Source organism: Dipodomys ordii, unplaced genomic scaffold, assembly GCF_000151885.1.
Source record: "Dipodomys ordii isolate 6190 unplaced genomic scaffold, Dord_2.0 Scaffold1, whole genome shotgun sequence".
Lineage (NCBI taxonomy): Eukaryota > Metazoa > Chordata > Mammalia > Rodentia > Heteromyidae > Dipodomys > Dipodomys ordii.
Genome location: NW_012267217.1, coordinates 49,056,758 through 49,079,250, shown reverse-complemented (window position 1 = coordinate 49,079,250; position 22,493 = coordinate 49,056,758).

The window sequence follows — 22,493 nt, the reverse complement described above, 5'->3', positions numbered from 1 at the left end:
CTAATTTGGTAACAGTAAGCTGTGTCTATTTCCTCTTCATTTTGGGTGTTGTGGATCATGGAAACCCTACACAGCTTCTTAAAGAATTCAGAATAGAGATTTTACTCATTGAATTTTAATCTCCCTAGTGAAGCCTCCTCCTAAGTGATATGGATTATAGAATTGTATGGGTAGGTTTTTCCTTGTAAAACCTCTGGTTGAGACTGCTAGTCCACTCTAGAAATTGTAGATTCCCGTTAGCAAATGAGGTCAAGATGATTTTTCTTTGTTTTTGTGACACACATTAGAGTAGGTTACAGATGTCTACATGGACAATGTGCTCTTTCACTGCAACTCAGACAGTGGCATCTAGGCAGAATGTCTCCAGGGAAGGTTACACATTTGCATAATGTCACTGAAAGTTTATATTCCTGTATTAACTGACAGAGATGGGCAATGACAGGATGCCAAGCAGCTGTGTTGATGACAGAGCCTCTGAAAATAGAGAGTGCATGATCTTTCTAAATGACATCAGCCTTCAATTATGGGAAGATGGGAAGACATCCATAGGAAAGAGAATGAGGAAAGGTAGAAAAAAGCCATCAAGGAGTTAGCGGGGTAGAAGGCACCAACTGATCACTGGGGAGAGGAAAGGAAATGTTTTCATTATGTGAGCTTTTTAAAAATAGTACATGAAAGGACATAAATGGTGTAAGAATTTTATTTCACTGAAGCATTGATAGAAGCAGAAAAGAAATAGTCTAGAGGTAGACAATATTGTGACTGCTATTTTCCTATTCTGCCTTGGTGATCATAAGTTAAAATCTTGTTTTCACTTGTGAAGGCAGAATCACTTGTATGTTCTGTCCTAGTACTGATTATAAGGGCAAGCTCTCTCTGCGTCCCCCTGAAGAACTTTGCACTGGTCCAAGTCTTCAAGATCATAATATAAGCCTTACTTAGTAGTTCACAGAGAATGTGATTACTATAGGTGAGGGGTGTGGGAAGGCGATGATTATATCACCTAAGTCACATAGTAATTATTATTGTCTCAGTAACTACTATGAAATTTTGATTTTCAAACTCTGAAACAAAGGCTTGTTTGACTGGTAAGACCCACCCATATCAGAAATAAGACAGTGATTGTCTTTCGCTACTTATGCATTCCTTTTGGCAACCCAGACTCAACCACTACTAGTTCATGGGAACCATTGTCTTGGGTGGAGTTCCTCAAAGGCAAATGTTGAACGAGGAGTCCCTGACTGGCAATGAGAAAGGGGCTCCCAGGATAAACTGGAAAAGGAGTGAGGGAAGGAAAGAAGCCGAGCAAAGGTGCAGCTTCAGGTGAGATCCTAGACTTGAGTACAAGTATACTTCATAGTTTGTAGTTTGAGGAAAGAGAACTGGTTTTCCAAGCTCTATTCATTAGCTAGGTGCCCACATATACTGAAGATCTTCTATATGAACAGATACAGGCCTCCAGAGAAAACAGAGGCTAATTAGGGGAAAACATCAACAGAACATCCCACTGATGCTTCAACATGCTACTCTGGGCTATGCATGTCATTACTCTTTCTCCTTTAACGCTATCCTTCAGCACCGTCTCCTGGGCAACTGGCTTTTGAATTGGATAACATTTAGGAAAATTAAACACAAATAGGTGTTTGTGCTCTGTGAGGTCAGTCGTAAGTTGCCTTCTTTAGTGAGGCCTTCTGGTGAATGAAAAAAATCATTCTTCAATCCCTATGTGTAGAGCTGTTCTTTTTTACTGCCACCTGACTTTTTGTTTTGAATTGATGGTTTTTGTCCTCATTAGAGGCTCTTACCATATCAAAAAGGTGTTTTAAAAATCACTCAGAGAATCTAAAGAGCAAACCCAGGCACATTTTGATGTATTCATAATGAGGTTAGCTACTTCAGCTAATAAATAGGCTGCAGCATTCTGAGCAGAAGTGCTCCCCACATGGGCCATACAAATGAGCCTTGTGGTATCAAAGGCCCCTGGAACTGGGCATTCCTTAGATCACAACATTTATGATGCTGCACTAAATGCAGATATGGTCCATGCTGAGTCCAATCTAGACTGTCTTGATTTTCTTCTAAAGGTCTAGATTCAATCCATGTTAGCTTAGTTTAGTTTTCTTTGCAATAATCTAAATTGAGATTTATTTCATCTGTCTGTCTATGTAGGAACTTTATTTACTACTGTCTTATACTGATCCGATTATCTATGATCTATGATCTATGTCTAACTTGGTGGTACTGTTGGAGCAGTGTTGTTGTTTTTTTTTAACTTTCACAATTTTGTGGGTTGGGGCTTCATCAAGGTGAAGCTTGACATGACATGGTCACTTGACAGTCTTCTGTTAACGTTTAAACTTTGGAATAAAAATTAAGTGAATGAGTGGTGCTCAACCAAAGTAACAAAGAGCTGAAAATTATTGTAAAACTGTGAAAGCAGCAGAAAGTGATTAGAAATGGAAAGAATGAAAGAAAAATGAAGGGCAGAGGTAGAAACATCAATATCCCCCAAAAGGAAAACAGTATATTAAAGGATAGGAAAAACCTCAATGAATAAAGATGAATATATGATCCACATACAAAAAAACCTCAATATCATTCTTCCCTGAAAGAGACAGATCAAGTAGAGAAATCTTAAGAAAATAAGTGAAGCATGGTTATGTACATTTCCAATCTCAGTGCGTTTTATGTCTTTCCCCAAACAAACTTTAACTCTTTTAAAGAAAATAATAGAATGTGTGTGTGTGTGTGTGTGTGTGTGTGTGTGTGTGTGTGTAGTGTTTGTACGTTTAGTGTGTGTATGTGATACCAACCCTTGGGATTTATTACAAAGAAAGAAAACAATATGTTGCTGATGCAGGAGAAGAGAAATGACTAAAAGGATAGTAAGAAGGGTCCCCAAATTAACCTGCATACATGGGACATGTTTATGCTATCATACACATGTATTATCCATATTATCATCATGTGTTCCAAGTCAGAAGATGTAGAATGAGTTATTAATAAAAGTTTTTTCTCTTCATGAGGACAAAGGAAATATAATTGGATTACTAAACATCATGTGGACCTCAAATTAAAGACAAGTGCTAAAGATAAAATTGAAATGCCCATGGTTTCCTTTATTTGCAATAACTAGTATATGTCTGAGACAAGCAGAAAAGGTCAGATAAGATGATGGTAAGCAAAATGAAGCCCAAGATAAGGACACAAGTGGTTTGTTTCTTTCTTGCTATTGTTACTAATGTATTTATAAGGTACCACATGATTTTTGTTTGTTGCTTTGTATGTCTTTTCCCCATGGTATAACCCCTGTTTTCACTGTATTTGATGTTGGTATAATTTGGAGAGGGGAAGGCAAAAACAAATCGTTTAAATAGGGATACAGGTGGACCCATTGCAACAATGAGATGTACAAGACGCTATGTTGAAAAATGAACTTTACAATTTAGGTAGGGGTGGGGAGTGTAGCTGAGGAGGTGGGAGGGAAGGCATGGTAGGGGAAAAACAAAGGAGGAGGTAACAATGCTTGATAAGAAAGGTACTCATTACCTTGCTCATGTAACTGTAACCCCTCTGTATTTTCACAATAAAAACTTATCTAAAAATAAAAATTGAAATGCTAAGTAAATTAAGACATGAAAATTAAAATTTATGATCTTGGATTGTATTTAAAAATATTTTTAAAAACTTATTTCCCAAAGTAGAAACCAACAACTGAAATCCTTCACACATTAGACTTATACTACAAATTAACTTTTTCTCCTTAACACAGGTTAAATCTTGTGAGTTAGTTAAACAAGTTAAGATGTAGTGGTAGAATGGGGGTGAGGGGTGGGAGATATTTGCAATGTCTAAAATATAAGAAGGGATTAAATACAGAGGAAATATCCAAATTAACAAGAAATAAAAAGGAAAGCAAATAGAAAATTGCTTAATAGGTATTCAATGAGGAAGAAAGCCAATGTCTAATAAGCAGGTAAAGAAATCATCAAATATGCAGACCAAAAAAATTTAAATATCACTAAGTTTGCCAAATGAAGCAGAATGGAAAGTCATGTGGAGGCTGGAGAAACTGTGGGGAGAGACTCCTCATATATGGTCATTTAGGGACATCTTGATGGTGTTTAGTGACATTAAATAGGGACATTCCTTTAGTCTCCACTTGCCTGAGAAATTTGGGCATCATCTCATAGATGGTAGGTTGGAAGAAGCTCATGCCTACATTTTCATTGGGGAAGATTTGCTTTGTAATAAATGACTATCCTTAGGGGCTCCAGCATTTAAATTGTAGTGTAACTATTTGACATACTTCTTTATATTTCTCAGGATTAACCAAGTGCATTGAGCAACAATGTCAGTAGAACTAGGGTACATAGTAATGTGTGTATATAATAAATGAGATTTAGAATCAATATTATATGTGAAAATTTGGACTTAAAACATCTTTCAAGATCATGTATTTATATACATACATGTAGGGATGGTATATAAGAGGGCATGTCAAAGTGGGCGACTAGAGGCAGAGAAAGGGGATTGGGAGTTTGAGTCAGAGAGAAAAGTGACTAAAGTAAAACTGAGTTATAAATTATGACAATGGTGTGCAAAGAGCAGAGAATCATTAAATTTTTGCGCATGTGAGATAAGAGAAGTGAAAACAGACAAGGAAAAGAGTGTCAGGTGAGGGTGAAGCTGAGAGGGAGTCATCATCTAGACTATACTGACTTATAGAGAAAGTTTCCACTTTTCAATTTCTTGATTTCACTGTAGTTCTTTACTCACCATTCACTCAAACCAAAGAAAGTTTCGTTTTAAAATTTTATAATCAGGAACAGTAGAAGAAACACTGAGAACCAAGAAAAAATAACCCAATACCCTTTTAATTAAAGCCTTCAAGAATTTATATAATTCTGTTGACTTCATGCCAACTCCTGTCATGAAAAAACATGTTTGTATATGTGTGTACTAATGCTGGGACTTGAACTCTGGGCAAGTTTAATGTCCTTTAGCTTTTTTGCTCAAGACTAGTGTTCTACCACTTGAGCCACACCTTCACTTCCTGCTTTTGGGTTGGTTAATTGGAGACTTTCCTGCCCAGGCTGGCTTTGAACTACAATCCTAAGATCCCAGCCTTTTGAGTAGCTAGGATTACAAGCAAAAATCACTGGCACCCAGCAAGACAGGACATTTTAACCATCTTTATTTAGTTATTAGTGACTCTAAAGATAAAGCCCAGGGTCTTGTGTATACCACATAGCTGCATTCCCAGCCCAAGAGAAAATTATTTTTTATTTAATTTTATTTTTTATTATCAAGGTGATGTACAGAGGGGTTACAGTTATGTGAGTAAGGTATTAAGTACATTTCTTATCAATCTTTTTACCCCTTTTCTCATTTTTCTCCTACTTTCCCTCTCCCCTACTCCCCCCCGCCAAGTTGTACAGATCATTTCCAACATGTTGTCTTGTGTATATCGCTGTTGCATTGGCTCTCCCTTGTCCTTTAACAAGAGTAAACTATTTTTGAATTATATTTTTCCCTTACAATTATAAGCAGAGCAATCTATATACAAAAATTGTTTTATATGAAGGTTACTTTAAGCTCATGTACTAAATGAACAGGTTTGTATTCTCTCTCTGGAACAGCTTCATTTTTCACTGACTTGTAGGCACTTGTCAGACGAGGACTCCAGGGCGAAGTCACACCTAGACTGTATTTTCTACTTGTGACTCTATCGCTCTGCATTTGGAAGCAGGGTGTTGATTGATACAGGTGCCCAGACTTCTGATGAAAGGCCATTGGCAACAGTTTTGGGAGATGGAAGGTGGTAGATTTGTTCTCCAATAGGAATTAGACACCACAGGAAATCAGCTATGTTTGAAATTTCAAAAATGTTGAAATTCTGATGATTTTTATGGCAATTGTTTGGCATCTGATTCTAGACTCTAAGGAAATCATACCAAAATAGGAGACAGAATTATAAGTCCTATACACTGAACGAAAACTAAGAAAAGTTAGTATTAGAGCTGAAACATTCCTACTAGGGCTTGTTCTTTCTAAAGAGGGAGGTTTGGGGATTGAGAGAAGACCTGAAAACATTTAATGTGTCTTTCGCTTTCAGGCTGTATTACTATCTGCTATCTGCTCTCACATTTGCCTTGATGAGGTTTTGAGAAAATGTACAGATCTGTAGTTTTCATATTGTGTTAAATAATGGAGAACTGAATTCCAAAAGGAAGGCAAAAACAATACAGTAAAACAGTCATTCTACTTTTAAGAAGTCTCTCATTTTCCTTGGGTCTTCATGTCTTTTGAGTATGAAGGAATTGTGAAAATTTATTTTGAGATGCTCTCAAAGTCCAGTTATAGAAAATGAGCATCCAGTTATTTTTTTTAAATCCAGCAACGGATTTTGAATTTTGCAAAATTAACTTACACATACACACACATAAATACAAACATGCAAAAATAGTTTGTAACCATGTATATGTATATGGGTATGTAAAGACATATACATACATAATAGCTGATATGCATGCACATATGTATATATGTAAATATGTAAACATGTATATACATATGTATATATGTTCTAAACATGAGTATACATGTACATGAATATACATTCTATTCATAAATATGCATCTATATTGGTAATACATGCACATACAAATTGCAAATAACACAAACCAGTTGGCCTGTCAAAGTTTTTTCTAGAGCTCACTGTGGTGTCTGGTAGTTACAGAGAGGTTAAGGAGTGATTGCTTCCTTTTATCTGGAACAGAATTTCTGTGTACCTATTATTCTCACCAGGTAGTATTTTACATTGAAAACAGGTATTGCACCCAATTTTGTTGAATAAAAAATTGCATTAGCAAGAAGGCATGAAAACAGTCCTCTAGGCTACTGCGGAAGCTTGATTGAAGGCCAACTCTTCCTTCTTCACAGGGCCTCTGGCAGCACTTTGTCTAAAGGTTTCTGTGCAGCCTGAAGCTTAAATTATTCTGAGAACTCTCTTGAAGAAAAAAGTCATGTAAGATCCAAATCTACAGCTAAAAATGAATATTCATATAGAAAGACAAAAGGAACCACAGTTTATGGAGCTGACAGATAACACACATGACTCAGATAATAATTTAACATTCCTACCCATTGTTGTAAGAGTTTCCGATTTTTTTGTTTAATACACTTCCATCATTTCTTCATATAATGATTAATTATAATTATTAGTTATGTTTTTGTTTGTCAAAGTATTCAATGTGTTGATCTATTTCTTTAAAAAAATTTAGCCCTTCTATTTATAACACAGTATCACACATCTTCATATGTAAAAGCAAAGGCTCTACAAGAGTGGATATTTTTGTCTCCTATTCATTTTGCTATTCTCACCATCATATTTCTTCATATGTTATAATTTCCCATGTAATTACTAGAATCAAATGCTATATTATTATTATTATTATTATTTTAATTTCGAGCTGGTCCTAGGACTTGAACTTACAGCCCGGGCACTGTCTGTGAGCTTGTTTTGCTCTAGGCTGGCACATTAACAGATGAGCCACAGCTCCACTTCAAGTTTTTTTTATGGTTAATTGGAGTCTTGTGGACTTTTCTACCCAGACTAGCTTTGAACCACCATTCTCAGATCTCAACCTCCTGAGTAGCTAGGATTGCAAACCAGAGCCCCAGTGCCCAACCATTCAATTATTTTTTAATGAATTAAAATATTAGAAAATACCAATAATATATTTTTCACATAGCATCTCTGCCTAGCTCTCTTTATGTTCAAGGTATGTAGGTTTTCATGGAGAGTACTTTTAACTTAAATCAGGAAAAGTTTAACATTTAAATGTGTGCGGATCTGCTTAGCAAAACACTTCTTTCTCTTTTTGTTTGTACTGGGTTTGAACTCAGTTCTTTGTTCTTATTAGGCTGGTGCTCTTCTGCTTGGACTACGTCCTCAGAACCTTTCACTGTGGTTATTTTTGAGATAGGGTCACACTTGTTTCTTCAGTTAACCTGGACTGTGATTTTCCTGTTTGTATTTCCCACTATAGCTGGATTGAGACACACTCTGTTGAGATAGGGTCTTGTGTATTTTATTGTGCTTAGAATCACATGATCTACTAAGACTAGCTATTGGTTGAGATGCCATCTCCCCCTCTTTGTTCAGTCTGTTCTAGACCCACAATTCTTCTGATCCATGCCTTTCTAGTAGCTAGAATTACTGGTGTAAGCCACCATGCCTGGCTTCTCTTTAATATTCTATCTGCAAATTTCAGCTGTCTGTATAAACTCACATCTTTGTTTCTTCCAGTCAGCAAGAACACCAGGGGTTAGTTAGATTTTCCCAATTTCTATGCTATTATCTGGAAATTATCTTGATGAAGAGAGCCGGGATTAATTAAAGGGTTTATCATATTTGTTTACCTTCTTTATCAACTTTTTATTCACTCTTCTGCACACTTTGATTTTGAGTGCTTACACTATATTTAGTTTTCTAATAGTTCATATTAGGAAGGAGCAAGTCTACTGCTAATCTTATCAATAAAAAACCTTCAAAAATTATATTAGATCATAGAAGAGCAAGAGTTGTTTTTTCATTTACTGACACAGGCCAAGTGCTAAAATCACTGTAATCATGTAGCTGCTCAGTAAATTGTTAAGTACATGGATCAATGAATAAAATCTATTTTGTAGAGCTAATTTGTCCTCTCGTATTGACTAGTGCAACTGATAATGTGATTATATCAGCCTCTCTCTGGATGTAGACTACTGACAAACACAAAAAAAATTCTAAAATGAAAGTCTCATTATGTTGTTCAGATTGATTTCAAGCTGGTGGGCCTAATGGGATCCTTCTACCTCCGCCTCCAATATTTCTAGGAGTATAGGTGTGCACCACAGAACCCAACTGGCTGACACTTCAAACAGTGGCTTTTATTAATAGTTATTTATCTGTAGATTGGTTATTAGGATGTTTTTATTACACTTTTGGGGCTCAAGAGTAAGGTTACAATATTAGCCATGCAAGCCAAGAGCCGGTGGCTCAAGCCTGTAATCTTGGCTACTTAGGAGGCTGAGATCTGAGGATCATGGTTCAAAGCCAGCCTGGTCAGGAACATCCATGAGACTCTTATCTCCAATTAACCACCAGAAAAGTAGAAGTGGCACTGTGGCTCAAGTGGCAGAGTTCTAGCCTTGAGCTGAAGAGCTTAGGGATAGTGCCCAGGCCCCCAGTTCAAGCCCCACAATCAACAACAAAAACAACAATTATCTGTGTTGAAGTATAATTTTTAAAAAGTAGGTGACGCAACATGACGCAAAGAGTTATTAATTTTTTCAGTTTTCTCTCTTTTCTTTTTTTTGTCAGTCGTGGGGCTTGAACTGGGCCTGGGCGCTGTCCCTAAGCTCTTCAGCTCAAGACGTGTGCTCTACCACAACACCACTTCTGGTTTTCTAGTAGTTAATTGGAGATAGGAGTCTCACAGACTTTCCTGCCAGGGCTGGCTTTGAACCGTGATTCTCAGATCTCAGCCTCCTGAGTACCTAGGATTACAGGCATGAGCCACTGGCACTGGGCTCAGTTCTCTTTTTTACAATTATTGTTGTTGTTAGTTGACCTATACATATACAAGTGTTAGTCAGACAGATGGACATAGACATGTGTTGTGTCCTCATTTTGTTCTACAAATAATTACATATTGTATACAGTAAACTTTGACCTTCTAATTTCAGATATTTATATTATGTGAAGGAAAGATTCCAGAATATCTTTGTTTTAAAAGTTGCCTAGTATTTTATTGGGTAGACAAGTCATACATTATTTAAAATATTTCCTGTGGATGGATGTTAGTTTACCTGCAGTGATTAGTAGTTATAAATACTGCATTGGACAGATTTCAGATTTGTATGTATCCTGTTTTTACATGCCATAAATTTCATCATACAATTTGTGCAAACTAGCAATAGAAACATCCCCCAAACTAGGTAATGAACAAGTAATACTTCAGCAGAATAGTTCTTTATTGCTGCAGAATAATTGTATCTTCTCAATTCAAATTATTGTAATAAGAAACTTCAGGCACACAAAATTACCCCAAGACATTAACACTACTTTGTAATACACCTCTGTCTCATCTCAACTAGCTCTGTGTAATAATATGTGGTATCACTGTGGTAAAAGCCCTTTTTATTAAGAAAAGAAATTAGATCTTTGTCCTTCTTTGATCTCTGAATTAGAAAAACTTGAAACTTTGAAGCGTTGTGTGTGTGCGCACAAAATGAAAAGTGCTTCCTTATACAAAAAAGCAGATTCTTGTTTGCTTTTCCTCATTTCTTTAATCTACTGTGTAATTCATTAAATTATCTGTTTGCATTAACAAGAGAATTGCATTTCTCTTGCGTTTGTTTTCTTATTAAGTTGTTCTGGGACACTATGTCTGGTGGGCAGGATTCTTGATCAAATTTCTAAAATGCTTGATAGCCTCATGCTGATAGAATTATGGCTACAAGAAGTTACCCCCCGAGAAGACAAGTCACAAATAATCTCTCATATGTTAAAAAAAGCCTGACTTTCCCAAGGAATAATTATGGTCATGTAGTCCTTCAAATACTTTACTTGCTCTCCAATTAACATCTTTGCGTATTGAAGAAATTCCCAGTGGATGCCCAAAGACATGATTAAAACTAAAGCAGAAGCTTGGTTTTGTAATGTTAAGATCTTTGATAGACACATGAGAGCTTAGATGTGGAGTAAGTCTTAACTCTTCACAATCAAAGGTCATTGTGTACGACACTGAGAATGTAATTTTCTTAAGGCTTTGAATTTTAATTGTTTTTCCTTATCATCACCTGGAGAGTTCCCCCAACCTTGCTTACATTACATCAGTCCTTTAATAGCATTCAGAACTGGTCATCTTAGCAATGTATTGTAACAGGGAAAGAAGCCAGAGGACTATGTCCCTGGAGACAATCTACAAGGTTGGTGGTTTGGGTCGGAGCACATATTGGCAGTGGGGAGGAGAATAGGATGACTACAAGGTTGGTGAGGGGAGACAGTCCTGGGAATCTTGAAAGCTGATGGAGATATGTAGCCATGGCAGTTCAAGGACTGTATCTGTTCATACTGTGCTTGTACCATCATTACCCTAGAGTCTCTGGTATATTTGGACTTGACCAGTTACGATGATATACAAATAACTGGAAATTGTTGAGTGGGACTTCTGTCCTGAAGTCCAGCTCTAGAGTCAAGACAGCTGTAATGAGACAACTGACAGCAAGCCATTGTTAGGGTTTTGCATTTATGGAACGTCAGCAGCATGCTCAATGCCATGAAAATTAGGAAGGAGTGGAACGCTGGGAGAACTTGATGAGTTTATGTTGTCAAGTTTACAGCGACAGCTAGAGCATCCGGCCATTAGGATAGCCTAATGAAAGGGATGGGACACATGTGCTGAACTCAGTGGTGTCTCTCTCTATCCCTCCTCCCACTTTCTGCATTTATTTGGGATGTCTCAGCCAAAGCCCAGCCATTCTCCAAGTTGGCTTCACGATGGGCTCACCCAGAGAGCTTTAATAAATACTGCTGTTGACTTCTTACCTTGGAGATATTACTGCCATCAACTAAGACTGTGCTGTGGGCATCAGGATTTTTGGAAACTCCCTGTGTCTAGGAGTTGTGAATCACAGTATTGGTCTTGCTGTTGTTTTTGTTGTGGCTGGTTTTTGATCAACAGTGCTGATACCAATCATTACATTGGAAACAATCTTGGTCTGAATTCTCATACTTTTATTTCTCTTTCTCTCTCTTTAACTTTTGGACTCATGGCTAGTGGACTACCACTTGAACCACAGCTCCACTTCTAGTTTAAAATTTTTCTTTTTAGTGGTTAATTGGATATTAGAATCTCATGGATTTTCCTGCCAGGCTAGCTTTGAACCATAATCATCAGATTTCCACCTGCTGAGTAGCTAGGATTACAGGCATGAACCACTGATACCTGCCTTATTTCTTTTTTTCTCATTTTTCATTGATACACAAAAGGAAAATCAATTTTACTAACTCAACTCTTCTTCTAGTATAGGCATTAATAAAAGAGATACTTTGCTTTTCTTTAAAGTGTTATGTGTAGTTTAATAAGGGTCTTCTGGACACACTGCTTTAACATTTTCTTAATAGCCTATGAATCTAAAAGTACAGATTTTAAACAAATTTCTTGGTACCAAGTGTGTACTTGTGAATCACACTTCAGCCTTTAGTGTGTTTTCTTGGGGCAGGTACCTAAGAAATGAGATCTGTTAAGGTTTTTATTTCATATTTCCCAGACAGCCTTAGGTACTTGGTCTGGATCAGAAAGACTTTCTCTTTGCCCAGTCCCTTTATACAGGGATCCCTTTATAGAGGGATTGAGTCTCTGTTCCAGCGACTACCTCACTCCCATGTCTTTGGGAAGCCCTCAGGTTGGTATGAGCTCTTCCTCAGAAGTGTTAATTCCTAAATGAATGAGGTGCTTTATAGGGATGGTAGTGGCCTGACAGCAGGCTTATCCCAGAGAGAACATCAGAGAGAGACAGAGAGAAAGAGACAGAGACAGAGGGAGGAAGAGAGACATAGGGATAGGAAAAGACAAGAAAAGAATCTTTATAGCTAATCTTGGAAATAATATACTACTGTTTTTTGCTACATTTCATTGGTCACACAGATCAACTGGTACAGTTTGGCATGGGCTTTCATACTGTCAATATGAGGAGGTGAGATTAATAGGGGGTACCACTACCTCTGGTCAAATAAAAGGGACAGCTGAGTCAATATTTTCACAGTAGAGAATTTGTTGGAGGTGGCTTGCTAGGAGCTAGAAAACCCATCCCCTCTGATGAGCATCTACGAAATGGTTAGTTTGAAGAGCAGATTTTTTTTCCTCTGTGATTAATGAACGATATTAAATGTTTATCATCTGTTTAGCTTTGATTTGTTTAAAACATAAATATATTTGCCTTAGGACTAATTTTCACCCACATCTTAAGTTCTGAAACTTTCCTATCATATTGTTTTCAATTTGAATCTGCCAGCTGGAGTAGAATTAGATCATACCTTGCCAAAGATAATGATAGGAAAGGAAACTGGATGGTTCTCTAAGGGATGGTGTAGATACCATAAAGGTAGATTGAGTTCCCTGTGATACATTTAGTAAGAGAACATGGATGAGACTCTGACTTATACCACACAGACCCTTATTTTGTTACTGTTGATATTATCTGCAACTGGAATGTCCCTTAAAGGCCTACGTGTTAAAGACTTGGTTGCCCATCTGACACTTGGAAGTCGGCAGAAACTTGTAAGATGTGGGGCTTACTGATAGCTTTATATCACCAAAGATTCCTCTGGAAAGGGATTGTGACCACAGGCTCTTCTTTTTAACCTTTCCCTTGATAGTCACAGTCTTGTTCTGCCACATGCTTCCACCATGGCATGCTTACTGTTCAACACAAGCCTAAGACAAACAAGACCACCCAGTCATCACAAAATAGGATCCAAAAAGAATCCTTTGCTTCTTATTAGTTGCTTCTGTCTCTGTCTCTGTCTCTGTCTGTCTCTCTGTCTGTCTGTCTCTCTCTCTCTCTCTCTCACACACACATACACACATTTACAGTAATGGAAAGCCAATAGAGTTACTTTGTTGTTGGTGGTGGTGGTGCTGGACATCTTGGGGCTTAAACTCAGGGCCTGGACACTGTCCCTGAGTATTTTTTTGCACAAGGCTAGTGCTCTACCACTTTGAGCCACATTTCCACTTCTGGTTTTCTGGTGGTTAATTGAGGGTAAGAGTCTCACAGATTTTCCTGCCCAGGCTGGCTTTGAATGATGATCCTCGGATCTCAGCCTCCTGAGTAGCTAGGATTACAAGTGTGAACCACCAAGTGCCTGACTCATTTTTATTTTTTTCTCTTGGAAGTTTCCTGGTGGTCTTCTATAACCCTTCTTTTTCAGGTCTCCTATGTAACCACTGATATCCTTTTCTGTCACTATGGGTAGTTTGTATTTTCACAATCTCGGCATTATTGACAGTCTGTTCCAGCTGATTCTTTGCTATAGAGGATGGTCATGTGCACTGCACGGGGCTTTGCAGAATCTCTGGTCTCTACTCAGCAGATGAAAGTATCAACCGTGACCTGGTTGTAGCAACTCAAAACTTTTCCAGACCTTACAGATGTTCCCTGGAGGGGAGGAGGGGGACAACACTGGCTCTCTTGTGCCAGTTTCTAGAGGCTTTTGTCTTGTTGTTGTTTATATAGGGTTTTGCTTTGCAACCAGTCTGGCCTTGAACTTGGGATCTTTCAGCCTTAGTTCTATGCTGGGATTACAACCATGAGCCACCATATCCAGCCTGTACTAGAATTTTATATGAATGGGGTTGTAGGGTGTCTGTACTTTGCATTCATGGTTTCATTCACTTGTCTAATTACTGGGAATTTGTCGCACAGGAAATCTTTTTTGAAGGCTACTTGATCCAACGTATTTTCTTTCAGTAAATGTTTTGTTGTCAAAGTAGGTAGAATCTAAAATATTGGGCAATGCGGGTGGAATATAGATTATTGGTCAAGATAAGTCTTGGGTTCTGACTCTAACATTTCTACTTACTTCTTGCTGTATGTTAATGATATGAACATATCTGTCTTGCTCACTTTGTAGGATTACTCCAGGGATCGAGTCTGTGCTATACAAAATTCGAGTATTCACATTAATTTTGCAGAGTCTGTGAATGTATAAAGTGTTTGTTTATCAAATCACCTAAAGTATGCCATATAAATTAAATTTTAAAACAGAGTGCTTATTTTTCTAGTCTAGTAAACAAAAATTTATTTTCTCAAAGCCCACAAGACATGGTGGCTGCCTGAAACAAAAGAAACATAGCAATGGTAATGAGATGCTGAGGTGACACAAAAACAAGGCAGTATGGGTACTTAGACATTCTGGAATGGATAAGATATGGGTAGATCCTGAAGGAATGGTATTTTAGTGGACTGCCATCAGAGAATTAAATCCCACTGTAATGACAATCATGGTTACATTGGTGAACTAAACATATCTTAGTATTTTGATAGCATGAAATAACAGAAAATGAACAATACATAGAAACTCATCACAAAGAATAAATTTAGTATCACTAATTCGTTCAGGTTTTATTTTACAAATAGTGGGAAACTTAGGATAGTGTTTTTAAAGCAAGAAATACCAACTGGTTAATATTTTGGAAAGATTGCTTTGGTGCCAGAGCACAGAATTGATTTAAATGCCTGTTCTGATTACTGAAGTCTAGGGATTTTTATTTCATCAATATTTTATTGTTTCATTGTCATAAATTAACATCGATTCATGCAATTATGTTTCATTACTTCATGGCAAGAAGTGACTTCTTACGAGACAGAAGTAATTTCTAAACATAATTTCAGCGAGATGGACAGGTAACTGTAGGTGTTTGCTGTCTTTTTTATTTTTAGTTTTAATGGGTCTTTAATTCAGTAATGACAGTTTGGAATGACTCTTTTCATTTGGAAACACAGGCAGTCCCTTGCGGCTGAAGGACTTTGTGGGAGGGGTGACCATGATGAACAAAACAGCTCCGCACAGAGCGAGCCTGGGGAGCTGTCTCCTCCAGAGAGAGGTGAGAGGCAAGTTGAGACTCAGCCTATTCTGTACTGAAGAAGGTAGCAGGCATCGCAAGCCACAAGACCTCATGCCATGTTTTTAAAAAGATAAGGATCTCAAGGAACAGAGATCCTCAGTATTTCCCCCCCCAGGACAAGCCATTGAGAATACCTTGTGGATTTGTAATACATTCTGATTCTAGACAGATATTGCCACAGATACTAGGTCTCTTCCCAGGCAATCCTGAGTCTTCTTTTAAGTGTATGTGCTCAGTGCCCTTCACATACTTTTGTGCAGTTCCTGTGTGGTTTGCTGACTTTTGAGTACACAATTATCCATTCTTCCCCTGTTGAATGTCATGAGATTACATTTTCATTACACAGCTCTTTTTTTGTTGTTGTTGTTGGTCATGAGGCCTGAACTCTGCGTCTGGGCGCTGTCCCTCAGCTCTTCAGCTCAAGGCTAGCACTCTACCACTTGAGCCATAGCACCATTTCCACCTTTTTCTGCTTATGTGGTGCTGAGGAATGGAACCCTGGGTCTCGTGCATGCAAGGCAAGCGCTCTACCGCTGAGCCACCTTTCCAGCCCCTTATTACACACCTCTTATGTCATCTCCCACCCTGTTGACTGAAAGGCAAGTCTTGAAGGGTTTCATTTATACTCATGTGTGAGCCCCAGCTTCTCTGATGGTAAGTAGCAAGAGTGTTGTGATTTCTTCTTTTCCTGCTCCTTCTTACTTACAAGGTAGTTATGATAAATAGCAGGCTTGCTTTTATATTTTGAACTTAAATTGATTCTTCTAGAAGCATACTGATGTAGCCTATAGTGTGTGTGTGTGTGTGTGTGTGTGTGTGTGTGTGTGTGTTCCTTTATTCTCCCATGAAATGGAGAACTGGGTACTGAAAAACTCAAATAAGACCAAGGGAGGAATGTTAAGACAGTATAAAAATTTGGGGAAAGTCTGGGGATGTAGCAATGATTGTTACTCTGGCTGGAATTCTAAGCTTGCTGCGAGATGTTCCTGGAAAGTTAGTGTTTTCTCTAGTTGTCTTTAGAAGAAATACTTAGGGCCAGGTTACAGCATTTCTTTGACCTGATGAGCATAGTACCAAAAACTCTGGAATGAGTAGATACAACAGAGGCCATGAGGATAAAATTTTGAAAAAATTGGCAAACTCATGTTGACTGGTAGAATCCTCTCTGGGGAGAAGGATGGACAGTATTCACATAATCTATACTCCCTTGCCAACTTGAAGCCAGAGACCACCTACTGGAGTAACAGTTTTATATCTATGAATTTCCAAATGTATGCTATTAAAGGACTCTTCAAGCCTCTAGCCATGACTAATTTTATCAGTAATTATGTCACTATTTTATTGAAATACATGTACAGGTCATGAAATTAATAGAAGTGGTTGTCTACAAAAAATGGTACTCCCAACATGGGAACCAGAAGGCATGATGAACTGGCAAGCATAGACTGTTTTATGTGGTTATTAGGGATAAATGCACACTAGAAAGAGGACAGTAATCAAGATAGGTGACACATATGCTATGAACAATTTAAGCTGGTTCTTCACAGATTTTTACCTTTGAGCCTGTTTGAATGGGGCCTGATGTTGTCCTGTTTGATCCCATGGAAGGTTAGATTCCTTTGAGATATGATATTCTAGAATTCAAGGAGTATGGTAACCTTGACGTTAACATGGTGAACTATGCTCTTCATATAACATTTGTTTTCTTTGATTAGCGATAACCAAGGACATTTCCAGTTTTTTTTTGTTCTTTATTCTGAGATGTTTTTGATTCTCTCCTCTGTGACAATTATCCCCTTCTTTTTGAGGGGAAGATCTGGACACTAATTTATGTTTACTGGTGTTTGTTGGTGCATTCCATTATTTATCCAGACAATATTGTTGAGTTTTCCATTTACAAAAGACGCTGTGCTAAACACCAAAAGATGGAAATGAAACACTTATTTTCCTTGTCTTTGTGAAAATGACATGCTTCTGTTTTTTTGAAACATTCTTTGTTCTTAAAATTGTTCATCCCTTGTGGGTATAATTTGTGGAGGGGAAGAGAAAAAACAAATCGTTTAAATAGGGATACAGGTGGACCCATTGCAACAATGAGATGTTATGTTGAAAATGAACTTTACAACTTTGGTGGGGGGGGAGGATTAGGTGGGAGGATGGGGTGGGGAGAGGATGGGAAGGGATGGGAAGGGGAAACAAAGGAAGAGGCTACAATGCTTGATAAGAAATGTACTCATTATCTTGCCCATGTAATTGTAACCCCTCTGTACAGTATTTTCACAATAAAAAATTGTTTATCCTTATGTTTCTGATGGAGGATAAACTTTTTAAAAAAATGTCCTAAGACTTGGTAAGAAGACCTTTGAGAGATATCACCTAGTCTTAATTTTAAACACTTCTTGACCTTGGCTGATTTGTTGATCTTATCTATGACCTATGACAAAGGCTTGTGGGCCTTTCTTTTCTTATTATCTGTAATTAAGTTCTCTGCGCCTTTGATGTTCTATAGCTAGGAAGAGTAGCTGAACCTACTTATAACATTTTTTACATATAATAGAAATGTTGTAAATTGCTTGACACAGTGCTTGACAAGCAATACTTCCTCAGAAATAACAAAGTAGTACTATGATGTCTTTGATGAAACTTCTCTGTGATTATTTCTAGTTGAGCACTTATTGCAGGAAGCTTTAGTAACTATAATTATTTACTTACAAGTCTGTCTCCTTTATGTAACTATGAGGCCTGACCATCTCCTAATCTTTACTCTGTCACTCTCATAGTTCTAATGTTGTTCATGTCAAGGAAAATGTTTAAAATCTTAGTGTGTAAGTGACATGACAAGGGAACAAAAAAGACTGGTCTGGCAGGAGGTGACCAACCTGTAGGCTCTATTGACTGCAAATATTGTCCAGCTTCCCTTAGGGCCAAGAATATTAATCTCCCTCAACACCAGGAACAGCAGTGAATGCTTCAGAAACTCTGGCTTTCACCCAGTACCTGGCAAGCCAGGAGAAGGAGGCAGTAGTTCAGTAACTGTTGTGTTTATTTTGTTTTTAAAAGAAGGCGTTGAAGATATTTCCAATTCTCAGCTCCCTTTAAACTCCTTTTCTATCTTCCTGATTTTTGAGTGTAAATCCTGTATCTTGAAATCTTTGAGATTTTTTTTTAATCCCCAAGAATCTATTTCAGTTTCTAAGAGGGATCTGTGGGTCTGTTTTAAAGCTGAGCTTAAGCTTCATCTGTTAACTGCTTCAGATGCTTTGGTGTTTACAAGGTGGTCAAAGCCTCAATTTGCTATGTAATTAATAACTACTTGAATGAACATACCAATTTTATAATGGAGCACCAGGAGCAAAAATAAGAATAAACAATGTAAATTTTAACTACTTTATCTTAAATTTTATAAGAATAGGGGATACATGCTTATTTCTTCACTTCTCTGTGATACATATCCCAGAAATGTTTGCTTTTACCATTAATTTTTGTCATGGAGCTGGAATGAGTTTATTGGCTGGGATAAAAGGCATTGAATTTCTATTGGGTGGAGCCAATATAGTGAAAATTCTTATGCATAGAGAATCCTGTCTCTTCCTGTGAGGGATGACAGGCATGGATCCTCAGAAAGTGTGTATGCATTTAGACCCAATCTTTCCCTTTGGTTGACTGTTCCAACAATGGGGGAGAATAGAAGTAGAGTATTATAACCATTCCATTTGCCTCTTAAAGTAAGCCACTTCCTCTTATTTGGCTTTATCAGAAATCAATATGACATTATGGCTCCTATCTCTCAGATCCTGTATCTGATCTCAGTTGATTCTAAATTCAGCTAGAAAAAATTGTGTTGCCATTCATCAAATCCTTTAAAATGCCAACAGCTGCCAATTGCTATTTGTTAGGATTCATCTTGGTTTTAAAAACTTTTGAAGTAGAATGGATAAATATGATGGGCTGGGAATGTGGCTTAGTGGTAGAGCTCTTGCCTAGCATGCATGAAGCCCTGGGTTGGATTCCTCAGTGCCATATAACCAGAAAAGGCCAGAAGTGGCAGTGTGGCTCAAGAGGTAACCTTGAACACAGAGAGGCTCAAGGGCAGTGCCCAAATCCCAAATTTAAACCCCAGGACTGGCAAAAAAAAAAAGGAATGGATAAATATGAGTTGGGCAACAGTGGCTCATGCCTATAATCCTAGCTACGTTGGAGGGTGAGATAAAGAGGATCATGGTTGAAGGCGAAGCTGGACATATACATGAAACACTTTCTCCACCAATAGCTAGGCACAGTTACAAGCACTTGTCATCCTAATTACAAGAGGATCATGGTTCTAGGCCATTCTGAGTAAAAGAAAAAAAATCCATGAGAGACTCTATCTCAATAAAGATGGGCTGAGGGCATATGCCTTATTCTTCTAGCTATTTGGGAAACAAAAAATAGAACTATAGTCCAGGTATGCCAGGAAGTAGGACCTTATCTCAAAAACAGCCAGAGTGACAAAGAGCTACAAGGATAGCAGCAGAGTGCCCACCTCACAAGCAGGAAACCCTGAGTTCAAGACACCAGTACCACCAACTTCCACCCAGGTATAGTCAAGAGATTTAAAACCATATGTTTACATAAAAACTTGTACATAGAAGTTTATATAGTATTATTCACAACTACTTAAATGGTGGAAATAATCAAAATGTCCATAGACAAGATGATTTATCTAGGGACTTAGGATATCATTGAACCATAAGAAGGAATGATGTAATGAAATAAGGAAAACTGATTCTACTGTTATGGGAAAAGACTCCACCACTCAGAGACAGCCTCGTGTAAAAAGATGACCTTATTGGGGAAGTGGACAGCTGACAGGCCAGGGACGCAGCACAGACTCGGGAGCTGAAACTGCGACCCCGAACAGCCCATAAGCTAGGGTTTTTAAAGGCTAAATTCATGTGGTCAAGCCTGGTCACATGCAGGTAGCCAATGAGATCGTAACACACACATAAAGATTGCATATTTATGTCAGTGGCCAATGGAGTTACAGTCCATCTCACAGTGTCTGTTTGAACTAACCTATCATTCTGGTTTGAACTGGTATGTGAATTTGGGGTTCTTACACAAAGCAGGCAGATATTCTTACTCTTGGGGGCAGGGATAAGGCTGCTCCTTCCTGGAAAGGCAAAGGTGGCGGGGCTGTTTTACTATTGTTAATCAAACAGGGCTGCAGATCCTGTCTGGGCTATTGATAACCAAACAGGGCTGCAGATCCCACAACCTTATCACAGAAATCAGCAGGCCTTTCCACATTTCCTGGGGTCTCAACAAACAGCATATTTCCTGACCCTGGGGGCTTGTGAGAAACCAATATTTTGATTCTCAGGGGTAGGGGGGGAAACTCCTGGTATATTAAAAATGGAGCTAGTTTTGGGTCCCCTTAACACTAGGAGACCCTTCCCCCTAAACTACTTAACATGCCTAGTCCTCACAGCCATCCAGGTGCCTTGCTAGGTGGTGGCGGCTTTCCACCCAGATCCAAAAAGGCTAGATGTGAGATAGGCCATTCTTTGAATTGCAGATGTCATGCTGTTTAGCTCCTGGAAAGCTCGATCTTGATTCTTTTCCTAGTTGGTTTGATTTGCTCAACCCTGACTGTTTCCCTATATTGAAAGTTTAGCTGGCCCTTAGGTATTTCCTTAGATGGAAAGCTTTGTTAACCCCTTTGGATTCCCCTATGCGGTTTGCTTCTGTTAGGCTTGGGTCTCCACCCCAAACATGTGGTTTTTGTCTTTTTTTTGGGGGGGGGTCTGGTCATGGGCCTGAACTCTAGGCCTGGGCACTGTCCCTCAGCTCTTCAGCTCAAGGAGAGTGCTCTACCACTTGAGCCACAGCGCCACTTCCGGCTTTTTTTCTGCTTATGTGGTGCTGAGGAATCAAACCCAGGGCTTCATGAATGCAAGGCAAGCACTCTACCACTGAGCCACCTTCCCAGCCCTGGTTTTTGTCTTTGAAAGCTTTATGCTAACAGCATTCTAGGTGCAGGTCTTTGAGACAGGAATCTACTGTAGTCACTGACTTTCTCATAAGGACTCCCAATTTGACCTCTCATAATGTGGCTTCTTGTGAACCTTGAAGACATACTAAGTTAAACTAGTCACAGTGCAGGGAATGTGGCTCAAGTGGTAGAGCACTGGCTATTTAGCAAGTACAAGGCTCTAAGGTCAAACCCCAGTATTCCCCAAAAGGTAGAAACTGGTCTCCAAAGAACACATATTGTGTAATTTCATCAGTATCAAGTGCTAAGAATAGACCAGTGTGTTGAAACAGGAAGTTGAGTGGTTACTGGGGCTGGTATGAAGAATGAAAGCTAAGACGTATAGGTTTTTGTTTGGGGATACTGAAAATATTCTATAATGACATCATGGTGATGAATGAATTGAAGGGAATACGGAGGTAAACAGAAAAGGAATGTAGTAGGAAGACCCCTACTCAGGCAGGCAAGCCCACCTAGTCGTCCCGAGTGACAGAGCCCACGGCAACAAAGTTATTAAAGAAGCAACTTTATTGAGAAGGTTCCTACACTGACTGGCCAGGGCCGCAGCACAGGCTCGGGAGCTGATACTGCGGCCCTCGTGCTTAGGTTTTTATTGGCAAAAATCACAAGGTGAAGCCTGGTCACGTAGGGCGACCAATGAGATTTTCACACACCCAAAAGATTGCACAGTCATACCAGACCACGCGCAAGTGGCCAGTGAGGTTACACTTTGTCACATAATGGCTGTTTAAACCAGCCTATCACTTTTGGTTTAAATGACTCGAGAATTCAATGGT